General features: G+C 41.0%; 1 long non-coding RNA gene across 1 annotated transcript in view; it reads left to right on the top strand.

The window, feature by feature from the left end:
• Positions 1-311: 311 nt before the first annotated feature.
• LOC116559529 overlaps positions 312-13,284 on the top strand; it is a 22,261-nt gene continuing 9,288 nt past the window's right edge. Inside the window, exon 1 of the long non-coding RNA XR_004272495.1 lies at positions 312-424. This is a non-coding gene — a long non-coding RNA (uncharacterized LOC116559529). The remainder of the gene's footprint in view (positions 425-13,284) is intronic.

Genomic DNA, 13,284 nt, shown 5'->3' with positions numbered 1-13,284 from the left:
TCTGACTTTCCAAAGGAAAGCAGAAGTCACCCCAAGGGTAGGATGAGTGACACAATACAGCCGGCACCAGGATGACCAACAGGATTAGCTGGGTCAAGGCATCAGCCTGCCAGAGCAGCCGCAACAGGCCCAGCAGATGCTGAGGAGTGATCGGGTGTCACCTCTGCTCATCTCCATCTGTTTGTTCGGCTGACCCCGGCGCTGGCCCGAGCTTTCTTTCTGGACTCACAGGCAGCTGGGACCCGAGGAAAATGAGTATCACGCAAGAGTGTTTGGCAACTGTGTGTCTGATGTGCACTCATAAGTCATGGGAATGACCAGGGCGAGGTGTCAGCTTACGATTTCTGCATGCTTCCCCTCACTCCTAAGCTCACTCTCCACAAGCAGAGGAGGAGAGATGGCGATGGCAGAAATCTTCTCACAGGTAATTTAGGGGATAAACAAATCTCAGGGAGCTGGTCAGAAGTCTGGCTGGGGCTAAGCCTTTGCATTACCCTACATTCACCAGACTGAGGGAGATCATCTTGAGCCCAAGCCCTCTGGATTCTAAATGACCACTTAAAACCGACACTCTGTAGATAAACCTTTTAGGTCAGAATATTAGCTCAGTCATTTCCTGGCTATGTGGCCTCAGGCAGATTTCCTAACTTCTCTGAGCCTCAATTTTCTCTTTTGGAAAAATTATGCTTAAAACGTATCCTAAGGCAAAAGGTAAATGAGACAATGTTACTTGGGGTCTTAGCACAGGCCTAGAATGTATTAAGTTGTCAATCAATAGTTGTCAATGACAGCTATTGTTATTATTAAAATGTATATAGACAGAAGTATGCATATACATGTGCGTTTTGCTTAAAGTGCCTCATACTCTTTGGGGAAAGAAAAAAATATAGTATTTCACAACTGGCAAGTACTGTTCACACCGTGTTTCCATACACAAGTTTATTGAAAAGAGAGATGTCAGAGTATTCAATGAGCAACACATATATGGTAAGATAGTATTCTGCCACATTACAGAACAACTGGGAATATCAATAATTTAGTTGTAGAAAGCCTAGAAGAATTAAACAAGAATGTCCCTGTGCTAAATGATTTCTGTCTTATTAGGAAATAAACAAGTAATAAGGGAATTAAAAACAGGGTGATAAGTGCTTTGATTAGAGTAATCATAAGATACTGTGGGAGTACAGTGGAGGGACAGCTAAGCTACCCTTAGAGGATGTGTGTATATTTGTGTGTGCGCCCCCATGCAGTTTTGCACCTTTAGAGTGTAGGAAACGGTACCTGACTATAGGTGATGCGTAAACTCTAAATATGAGATAAACATTGGAGGGAGAGTATGAGGAATGAGATAAGAAGTAACTATGGGGGGGGTAAAATATAGTAATGACAATAGGCTACAACCTATCAGCTGTGTTAATTGACCTGAGAAAGTCAGTCAACCTCCCGGAGCTCAGTTTCTTTACCTATAAAATGGGAATGTCAGCCCCACACAACACTGCTGTGAGGATTAAATGAAACAAAAATAGCTCAGTGCCTGCATATTGAAAGTGCCTGATAAATAATAGCTGCTGTTATCATCATTGATATGAATTATCCTAGGTTTCTCATAGTCCTTAGAAAGAAATTGGAGAATCCCGAGATTTTTGAAGCTTTGGAATCATTCTGTGATACTTGCCTTGTTTCTACATTTCATCTGGGCTGAGACGTTCCCTCTGATCTTCTTTGGTGGAATGCTTAAGTATCTTTAGTCTCATCTAAAGTGCTAACTCTGATCTGCTTATGACTGCCTCAAATGAAAAAGAGCACTGTGATCCATTGGTGATGTCTGTCATGGGAAGGGTGAGGAGAGCAGTGCTGCAGAGTTCCTGGTATTTGCTATCCAGGAAACACTGGTACCATTTCTGTCACCAAGATGTCCTATTGTTCTTTCTGAGGACACCTCTGGCCTTGGCAGGTGACATCTAGCTCCCTAGTCCTCCCTAACACTAGTGTATGCCCTCTGTTCCTTCTTGAAGCTCCCTCATTCTCGAAAGAAAAAGGCAAAACAACCATATGCTGCCACATTTCTTCTTTCCAGGATGTCTTTGATTCTCTTTCATGAATCTGAGTCATCTCTCCACACCCACCAGAAATCCCAGCTGAAATTACTGTTTTCCACAGCACTTCAAATTTTTATATCCTCAGGGCCTGCTTTCTATCTGGTTGCCTTTGGAGGTGGGGGAAGGCACCCAGCCTTCTCTCCTACAGGGTTTTCTTCTTGAAATGTATTTTCTCCTCCACATCAAAGTCCATTGGAAACACAGAAACCTCAACTCATCAGGGGTTATATATACATATAAACACATTCATCACTTCCTCTAACCCTGGTCAGTATCAAGAGTAACTCCTCTGTGAGGGCACAAGAGGTACATTTCATAAGGCAGCCAACATGATCACTGGCCCAACACCATTTTCCTCTGCATTGCAAAACCCTGCATGACGTCCACATTGCAATCAGTGTGCTCTCAGGGCCTCCAAGTCCCATTCCTAGCCATCACTCAGTTAGGCCACTTCAAGGAAATCTTACCGAGTAGCAGCAAAATCTGTGCACAGCATGGTGCAGGCCACAGGTTCTGCAGCAAAGGAAATTCCATTGGAGAGGGAATGTCAGCCAATCCCATAAGAACCAGCTTCTCTGGCCCTTTAAGCAGTCAGAAAGCTGAGCTGACAAACAGATCTGAGTAAGCTCACTGCAGCACGACGAACTCTTGACAGCGCTCTTTCCCAACTCTTGCCTCGGTCATGAAAATACCAGAATCATTACATCTAAAGCAAAATTCTCAAAGCTTGAATCACAATCATGAAGAGGAGAGGCGAATAAAGGAGGAGGAGGAAGCATTTGTTTAAAATGCAGGTTCCCAGGCACACACAAGCCCTACTAAGATTATTGTCCCTTAGGACTGAATCTAGGAATCTGATTTAAACCCACACATGCACATGTAGGCATGGACACATATGCTGAGATTCTCATGCACAGTGAGGTTCAAAACAGCAAAGAAAAGTTTAACTTGTCAGTCATAGTACTGCCTTCTCCTTCACAGATCAGTAGAGAAATGTGCTGCTTGATTGCTAAGCAGAGGAAAGTTTCATAGCACCAACTTCGTAGGGGCAGGCAGTGTTTTCAGCTCTTGTTTTTCCCATGACACTTCTTTTGTTATGAAGCCTTTGTTGCCCACGTGTAAACTCTGCACCATCTTCAGTATGAAGGCTAAGTTTTCTGCATCTTTTTCAAATTCTTAAGCGGATAAGCCCCATAACCACATCTGCTGACAAAAGCCAACAGGCCAGACAGTTTTAATTCATATCTATTACAGTCCTTCTTTAAACTTATGAGAATGTCATACTATTTTTCCTCCACTTACATTATCTTCCCACCTGCCCTTGTTTTACTCCTGGATCCTTTTGGTTGCAATTAACATCATCTACTGAGATGAGCCGAAGCTACAAAAGAAAGGAGATTATAAAGTACCAAGGTAGGAAATACAGTTAGGGTTCCCCAAGAGCTAAAATCTGGATCTTGGCAAACACTAGAAATTGTAATAGACATTGTTCACTGTCTGTCCAGCATTCTCCTCTTCCTCCTCCCTCACAGACCCCCAGTCCTCCTCCAGCATTCACCCGCTGGAGGCCCAATAGTCTCTGAGGAAGCTGTACCCATCCCAGCTCCCAGTGTTGAACCTGATGGATCCAAACCATTGATTCCTGTTCTAGCAGATGTATTATCCAGAAATTAAATTTGAAGCTAGTATAATCTATATATTTTATAAAATCAACATAATTTCCAGGCTATGATATAGAAGATTTTAAATGTTTCCTATAGTAAAATTATATGCATTCCAATCGGAAAATGCCCAGGCATGACTCTTTTAAAGCACATAATAAATAGTAGGAAAGTGGTATACTTGTAAAAAGAAGTATTGTGAATTTGAGAACTATGAGTTGACATCAGGTTTTCTCAGCCTCAGCACTATTGGCATTTTGGGTTAGATAAGTCTTTCTGTTGTTATTGGGGGCTGTCTTATGCATTGTAAGATATTTAACAGCATCCCTGGACTCCACCTACTAGACTAGTAACACACACATACATACATACAAACACATACACACACATACTTCACAACCACAAATGTTTCCAGACGTTGCCAACCACCTCTGGGGGGAAGATTACTTCTGGCTGACAGCCACTGGTATAGACTAATATAAGATGTGTTTTGTGAGTAACCAAATACAACAAATAGTGTGGTTGCCAATTGTATCTTGCAAATCAGTGCTTTATGTTTATATGTAAATCAGTCATATAATGCACTCAAATGATTATAGAGATATTCCCACCTGCAGATCAGGGAAGAACATAAAATGGTGCAGCTGCTTTGGAAAACAGACTAATAGTTCCTCAAAAGTTTCAAAACAGAGTTACCATATGACCCAGCAATTCCCTCGCTAGGTATATACCCAAGAGAAATGTAAGAATTTGTTCATGCAAAACTTTATACATGAATGCCTAAAACAGCGCTAAAGAGGAAACAACTCAAATATCCATCAATGATGATTGGATATTCATTATGATGAATGGATAAATAAAATGTGGTATCTCCAAACAATGGAATATTATTTATTTACACTGGAAAAGAATGAAGTACTGATGCATACTACAACATGCATGAAACTTGAAAACATGCTAACTAAAGAAGCCAGCCACCAAAGACCACATATTTTTTCATTCAATTTACAGTCATGTGCTGCTGAGGTTTTGGTCAATGATGGACTGTCTATACACCAGTAGTCCCATAAGATTACCATGCCATATTTTTACAGTACCGATATAATTTGTATATATGTCCCCACCAAATCTCATGTTGAAATATAATACCCAGTGTTGGAGATGGGGCCTGGTGGGAGGTGTTTGGGTCATTGGGGTGGATCCCTCATGGCTTGGTGCTCTCCTTGTGATAGTGAGTGAGTTCTCACAAGATCTGGTTCTTTAAGTGTGTGGCACCTCCCACTTCTCTTTTGCTCGTACTCTGGCCATGTGGCACACCTGCTCCTGTTTTGCCTTCTGCCATGAATAAAATTTCCTTGAGATCTCCCCACAAGTCAAACAGATGCCGGAGCTATGTTTCCTGTGCTGGCTGCAGAACCATGAGTCAACTAAACCTCTTTCATTTATAAATTACTCAGCCTCAGGTATTTCTTTAGAGCAATGCAGGAACAGCCTAACACAGGTACCTCTTCTATGTTTACATATGTTTAGATACATAAATACTTAATTTTGTGTAACAATTGCTTACAGTACTCAGTACAGTCTCATGTTGTATAGATTTGTAAGAGCAATGAGCTATACTATGTATCACAGGTATGGAAGAGGCTATACCATCTAGGTTAGTATAAGTACACTCTACAATGTTAACACAACAGTAAAACTGCCTAATGACACGTTTCTCAAAAAGCATTGTCATTGTTAAGGGACACCGGACTGTATATCAAATATCCAGACTAGGACAAACTATAAAGGCAGAAAGTAGACTAGTGGTTTCCTAGGACTGAGAGTGGTTGGCTGAGTGATTGCTATGAGTATGGGTTTTTGGGGAGAGAGAGATGAAAATGTTCTAAAACTGATCATAGTGATAGTTGCAAAATACTTTGAATAACCTAAAAAACATTAAACTGTATACTTTAAATAGGTGAGTTCTATGGTATGTAAATTATATTTCAATAAAGCTGTTTTTTTTTAATGTCCTGCAGGTCAGAGGACGATGTATTACTATGTGAGACTATACTGTCCTTGTCTTTATGTTTTGCAAGACATTTAACTTCTATTCCACCTGTTCTCTCAAATCATTGTGACAACAACAGCCCATTACATTTTCTCCCAAAGTGTTGGGATTATAGGCATGAGCCACCGTGCCCGGCCCCATGTGCTTATTATTTTTAACTGTATGTTGGTCATTGTTCTTAAGTATTTGAGGGGAATCTATGTGACTTAAGTTAAAGAGGACTTCCTCTGGAGACAGTTTGAGTTTGCCTCTAGCACATGTCTAGATACATAGGCAGTCCAGGACAACTTTAATGTAAATTCCTGAGTTGAGATCTTGATGAACTTCATGAATGAGGAGCACACTATCAGCACCTGCATCAGTCTGATTCCTACCATTATTGAGCATTCTGTGCATGTATTATGTAAACCATCAGTCCCCAGCCTTTTTGACACCAGGCAATGGTTTCATGGAAGACAATTTTTCCATAGACCAGGGAAGGGTTGGGGGAGATGGTTTAGGGATGAAACTTTTCCACCTCAGATCATCAGGCATTAGTAATATCATCATTAGGAGTACTTAACCTAGAACGTTCACATGCACAGTTCACAATAGGGTTCACACTGCTGTGAGAATCTAATGCCACCGCTGATCTAACAGGAGGTGGAGCGCAGACAGTAATGCTCACTCACGTGCTGCTTAGCTCCTGCTGTGCAGCTTGGTTCCTAATAGGCCTGCATATAGGTCTGCAGCCTGAGGGTTGGAGACCCCTGATCTAATCACTTCCTTGCATCCTCACACATGAACTTCACAGAAGCTATGATGCAAGTATGGTAATAATCTGCATAATACAGAAAGAAAACAAGGGCACAATATATTAAGTAATTAACCCAAAGTCATATAACAGCTATTAGCAGAGATATAAAAGATCTATAACTTAAAGTCCTACATGCCATGACCTACTTACTAACATACAAGTACTTAATAAATGCATGTTATGACAGTCATCGCTATAAAATTATTATTCCTATGAGTGTAGAAAGGAAATAGAAATAAGATACAAGCTCAGCTGGATTTAAATTTTGAGACGAAGTCCTCCAATCTCCATTTTTGTCCACACTGCGTAGATTAACTGAGTATGCCTGGTAGTGAAACACGAGGCAAAGTTGAAGATGCAGTCAAACATTATGCACAGAACAGTAGACCTGTGCCAACCCCCAAAAAGCATAGACATCTGAGAATCACAACTACCACTGAACTCACAATTAAATGTAAAGTTATTTTACAGGAAGAGGAAGTTTTGCAGAGGCACTGTCAGTAACAGCCTGAATAAGTTATCCAAGAAAAAAATTGGAGAGAAATTTCTTGGAGTTTCCTGCTATCATTAAGCTAGCTAGAGTCAGTATGAATTGAGGGTCCCCAAGGGCAGTTTTCTAAAAAGGCATAGGCACTTTATCCTGCTTTGCTAGTCAGATTTTTATTTCCTGTCCTTGGGATCCTGCCATCAAGTGCTCTGGAGGCCACCAGGGCAGGTGATGAGGCTACAGAGCCAAGTGATCTGTCATTATTCACCAGGACAATTGAAATTGAGTCCAGACTGGAGTCCAGCCTCTAGTTGTCTGCAAGCACCTCAAGGGCAGGAACTGCTGATCTTTACTCATTAGGGCCCAATGCCATGATGGCACATTTACCCACTGGTTCAGCAGCAATTACTTCTTGAACATCTACTCTCTGCTAGGCACTGAAGATACAAGGATGAACAAAAACTTGCATGGTAATGCTCTTATGGGGTATGTGGTCTAGGGAGGAGTGTGTAGTTGCCAAATAATGAAAGCCAAAGGCATAATTCAAAGTCTCTGATAAATGTGATGAAGGAAGGGAACTCAGGACATTGAAAATCTGATCCACTCTGGAGTCACAGGGCAAACTCTGATAGAAAATGGTATTTGGATTAAGTTAGGAAGAGTATAGTTTAATCAGGTAAAGATGGAAAAAACAGTGAGGCGAAGGGAGCTATAGTTGCAAAGGCCCTGTGGATGAAGGAGTAGAGCATTGAAAACCCAATAAATAAAACTTCAATGTATAAATTAGTGATTGAGTGACTCAGAATAACAACTAACATTTCTATAGCACTTACCATGTGCCAGGAATTATTCTAGTGCTTAATTTATATCAACTCATTTAACCTCCACAACAACTCTACGTGGTAGGCATTATTTTTGTCTCCGTCTTGAAAATGGGAAAACTAAATTAGAGAGGAAATATGTAACTTGTGAAAGTTGAGCAGTTATCAAACTGCAACCGGGATTTGGACCCAGGAATCTGGGGTGAAGCAGATAACCGGGGCTTCTTTGGTGACCCATGAAGCCCTGGGAATAACATATTACTAAATAGAGCAAATATCATGGCCTGAAACAGGGAACATCAGTTCTAAAATTGAGTCTATGAGGTCCAGGATTAAAGTTTTTTAAAAGATGTGAGCTACTCAAAGGAATATGGAATAAAAAGAATGCAATGGAATTAAACATGCTTGAAGATTTTTAAAACTCAGTTAAAAATGCCATTGCAAAAGAAAAAAATGACAAATTCTATAAATTTGCAATGAAAAATGGTAGAGAATAAGAAAACAAATACTATTAACTCCATCAAACTTTAAAGTGAAAATATTTACGGAATCAGCATTGTTTATTTTGAATATCTTTCCCAGGTACATACTCTAAGTATTATGAACATTATTTCTTCTTGTATTTTTTTCCTGTCTCTGTCATCTATAAATGGACCCTGTTATCACTTTATATCCAAGTGCTAGAAGCATTGAGAATTGAGAAGCCCTGGAAAACCCCCTGTTTCTTCACAGTAAGGATGTACTCATGAGCTCTGCTGGGAAATTCATTCTGGTTGTCAGCTGAGGCTTTATTTTCTCTCTGATGCTCACATTTGCATGAATCCAAAATCCAAATTAAGTTATAGGTCGTGGGACTATGCAGGCAGGCAGCCAGTAGCTCTGCCAATGCTAGTTACCTTCATAAAACCAAGACGTCTTTTATTACCCAAGGATCCTCCAAGTGAGGCTTGCCCTTTCCGCTGAAATTTTGAGCAATTTTAAGTCCAAGGTACTTAGAGCTGCTTGTTTACTTTAAAATTTTCTCTCTCACTCACCCTCTGTCTCTCTCAACTCATGACCCTCTTTCTCTCTCTTGTCTCTCTCTTTGTCACTGTCTCTTTCTGGTTTTCTTTTTCCTTCCCAACATCTTTGCTCTTCTTGGCTACTCTTAAGAGCAAGCACTGGCAGGCAATGAGTCAAAGTGGGCTATTTTTGCTCTCACTGTGAGAATGTTTACAACATATTGAAAATTCAGCCTGTAGTTTAGCGTCATGTATATTTTCAGAAAAACTGACTGGTTTCCAAATTCAGTGGATGACTGTGAAACCCACAGAGGGCCTTATGTACGAGACCTAAACCTTAGGCAGCTGCCCTGACTCTTATGGCTCACGTTGCATCAAATATGGCCCCCCATGTGTAGAAATGGAAAGATGGGCATGCTGACCAAGTTTATTTCCTAACAATGCTGACTTCATAAACAGTGGCTCAAAGTTGTGAAAGAAGAAATTTAAAACTAGCTATGCACAACAAGAAATTCTACAAGAACTCTCTCTCTGGCCTGATTAAGCTATTTTTCCTTCCCACCCAACCAAGCTGCCCCCAAATGTTTTGGATACATGTACCATCCCGTTACAATATAGTTAATCTTGAATATATTTCACCATGAAATATGAACATAGTAATTAGAGAATTTTCCATTCAACATCCCCTATCATATTCCCAGCATATTGGAGTCTGTTAGAATAGCATTTAACTGTTTTCATATGGGCTTCAGCCGACATCCTGGAAGGTTTGAAATAGCCAATAAATTCACTGCACTAAAACCTGCTCAAATTTTTGTCTTTTTCTTCTCTCTGTCTTTCTCTTTTTCTCTCTTTCTTTGTCTCTTTTCTTTCTTTCTCTTTCTTCTTTCTTTCTTTCTCTTTCTTTCTTTCTTTTTTTCTTTCTTTCTTTCTCCTCTACAACTCCAAGTTCTAAAATAAGATTAAGGTTGACCTAATTTTCTAAGAGCCTCCTGCTGATTTATCAGCTGATAGCATGTCTGAGGTATTCAAGCCAATTAAACTGGTTCACAAAGTATTGCTCAGTGGGTAAATATGAGGTAGAAACATCCAGGAGGTCTTCTTTTTATCTGATGCTGAAATCAGAGGTCTGGGCAGACTAACTCATGTTTGTAAGGGTGATGGGGAAACAGCCCACTGGTATTCACTAAAAACTGTGCTAACAACTTGTTAACAGAAACCTCAAGCAGAGACGCTCACATGTGGACAGTGCAGACAGAGTGGAACTGAAATTGGGCTGGCCTGCTTTCTTGGACCAGGGCTAACTTTCCACTGAGGTTTTAATCCATAGCAGTGTATTGAGTCCTTGTTTGTGAGTGACTTCTATTGTGTAGGTGCTCTGCAGGCTCACACCAGGCAACACTGGGCCTGTTGTTCCAATCCGCTTTGAGATTCTGTAATTTAAACAGCGCAGAGCGTGGGCCAGCCCCGAGAGTTATAGCCTAGTTTAACTGGATTTAGAAAACTGGTTAAACTAGCCTGCAACTCCCTTGGTCTTGAACCTACAGTTTTGGTTTTGGTTTTGGTTTTGGTTTTCTTTCTCTTCTGTTCAGAGTATAAGTTCACTTGCTTTATAAAAGTGAAAACTGTAAGAAAATAGAAATGTGCTGGTGGATTTATTTGCACTGGCACGGTAGTCTTATCTACAGCAAAGACATTCTTTGAATTTCTAGCATTTGCTAATGACACTGGCCAGCACTACACCATAACTGCTTGTTTAAGGTCTGACTTTCCCATTAGACTAGTGGTTCCCAAACTCTGCCCCATGTCAGTGCTGTCAGGAGGGCCTGTTAAGATGCAGACAAATGCCCCACCCATGGTGTTGCTAATTCCGTAGGTCCAGATGGGGTCTGAGAATTTGTCTTTCTAATAAATTCCCATGTGATGCCAATGCTGATAGCCCAAGGAGGACACGTCAAGAATGATTGCACAAGGCTGGCAGCTCCCTGAGGGCAGGAATAGTCTCACTTATCCCAGTCTTCATAGCACCTAGTGCTGTGTCTATTATATATCCATATTCCAATAAATGGCTGTAGCTATTTATCTAATTAGTATTGTAGCTATTTATCTAATTAGTATTTATTCGGTATCTACAATTTGTCAGAAGTTGTTCTAAACACTAGAAATTCCACAGTGAACAAGACAAAGAAGTTCCATGTCCTCAGAGAGTTTCCATTCTAGTAATATAGCCAAGTAAGAAATAAAGAAATTTATAAAGTCGTGTCAGTTTGTACTAAGTCCTATGAAGGAATTCAAAGCAGGATAAGAGGTTACAGAACAATGGAGGCAGGAGGCAATATTAGGTGGGGTGTCGGGGAAGGCCTCTCTGAGAATACATGTGCAGACAATTGAATGAAATGACTAAGCAAGTCATGTGAAGATCTAGTGGAGGAAGAGTTCAGGTAGAGGTACAGCAAGTGCAAAGGCCCTGAAACAAAAGTAGGTTTGGTGATATAGTTTTGCTGTGTCCCCACCCAAATCTCATCTTGAATTATAGTTCCCATAATCCCCATGTGTTGTGGGAGGGACCCAGTGGGAGGTCATTGAATCATTGAATTAGGTAAAATGGAGGCCCTTGGTAAGTGTATTAGTCTGTTGTCACACTTCTGATAAAGACATACCCGAGACTGGGAAGAAAAAGAGGTTTAATTGGACTTAACAGTTCCACATGGCTGGGAAGGCCTCAGAATCATGGTGGGAGACAAAAGGCACTTTTTATATAGTGATAGCCAGAGAAAATGAGAGAGATACAAAAGGAGAAACCCTGATAAACCCATCAGATCTCATGAGATTTATGTGTTACCACAAGAACAGTACAGGGAAATCTCCCCCCATGATTCAAATTATCTCCCACTGGGTCCCTCTCACAACATATGGAAATTGTGGGAGTACAATTCTGGGTGAGATTTGGGTGGGGACACAGAGCCATACCATATCAGTGACCTTGACAAAAGCAGCGTCAGGAAAGTGGTGGAGACAAAAACCTGGTTGGAATGAGTTAGGAAAGAACAGTACATGAAGAAGAAATGACAGTGAATAGAGATGACTATCCCAGTGAAGATAGTTTATAAAGGAGAGCAGATGGGACAGTGATGGAACATGAAAGTGGAGACTTGGAAAGTTTTCCAGGAAGGAAGATTGTTTATCCTGTTTGTAAGGAGGTAGAGACAATCCAGGAGAAAGGGAGAATTATGTAGGAAAGAGCAGTGTCAGCTGCAGGAGTAAAGTGTGTGAGTAGATGAGAAAAGAAGGGACCCAGTACACAGAGAATGAGAATGCAGATGCAATACATGTTCACGGGTGAGTGGGAAGATGAGCAAGTTCTCTTCCACCCAGGATTAGGGAAACACGAAGCTTCAATAAACACGAGTTGCCTAGATGAGTAAGCAAATAAACTGAGGATATGTAATCAAGTTGCTGAACGATACTATTTCCCACTTGATATTGTGGTTATAAATGTAATATGGACCCCATCAGCAGTGTTTCCTCAAATCACATTTCCTTGCTGGGGATCAAGTGTGGAGCTGGCAGAGGGTTAAGCTGAGACTACAAAACTAGGGACAGTATGTGCCAGGGCAAGAAATTTAAGGGTATATGCAAGAGAAGAATGTTAGACTTTGGACTTTCACTTGGGCAAATGAGGAAAAGATTTGAGACATCTCTCAGAAGAAGACAATGTGGTAGAATCAATGGCTAGAAGTCTTGAAGGAATGGATGTAATTATTGTACTGGAGAAATGATTTGGAAGGATAAGAGGAAGTATATTTCTTGATAAGTGTAGTTCTGGGCTGATTGAGGTAGACAGAAGAAAAGATTATTGAAAGTGATGAGGTTAAAGAACAGAGAGGCCAGTGGGTTGGCTCAATCATGGAACTGGCAGATTGAAGCCAAATAGTGCAAACACTCAGCTTTGAGAGGCCAAGGTGGGCAGATCACTTGAGCCCAGGAGTTTGAGACCAGCCTGGGCAACATAGCAAAACCCTGTCTCTACAAAAAAATACAAAAATTAGCCAGGGCCCCAGGTCAGTGGCTCATGCCCATAATCCCAGCACTTTGGGAGGCCGAGGTGGGTGGATCACGAGGTCGAGAGATTGAGACCATCCTGGTCAACATGGTGAAACCCCGGCTCTACTAAAAATACAAAAAATCAGCTGGGCATGGTAGCGCGTGCCTGTAATCCCAGCTACTCAGGTTGCTGAGGCAGGAGAATTGCCTGAACCCAGGAGGCGGAGGTTGCGGTGAGCCGAGATCGCACCATTGCACTCCAGCCTGGGTAACAAGAGCGAAACTCCATCTCAAAAAAAAAAAAAAAAAAAAAAAAAAAAAA

The sequence above is a fragment of the Sapajus apella genome, unplaced genomic scaffold, assembly GCF_009761245.1.
Source record: "Sapajus apella isolate SASKATOON/1434 unplaced genomic scaffold, GSC_monkey_1.0 scaffold23, whole genome shotgun sequence".
Lineage (NCBI taxonomy): Eukaryota > Metazoa > Chordata > Mammalia > Primates > Cebidae > Sapajus > Sapajus apella.
The sequence above is the reverse complement of the archived record's forward strand: the minus strand, read 5'-3'. Positions and strand labels throughout refer to the sequence as shown.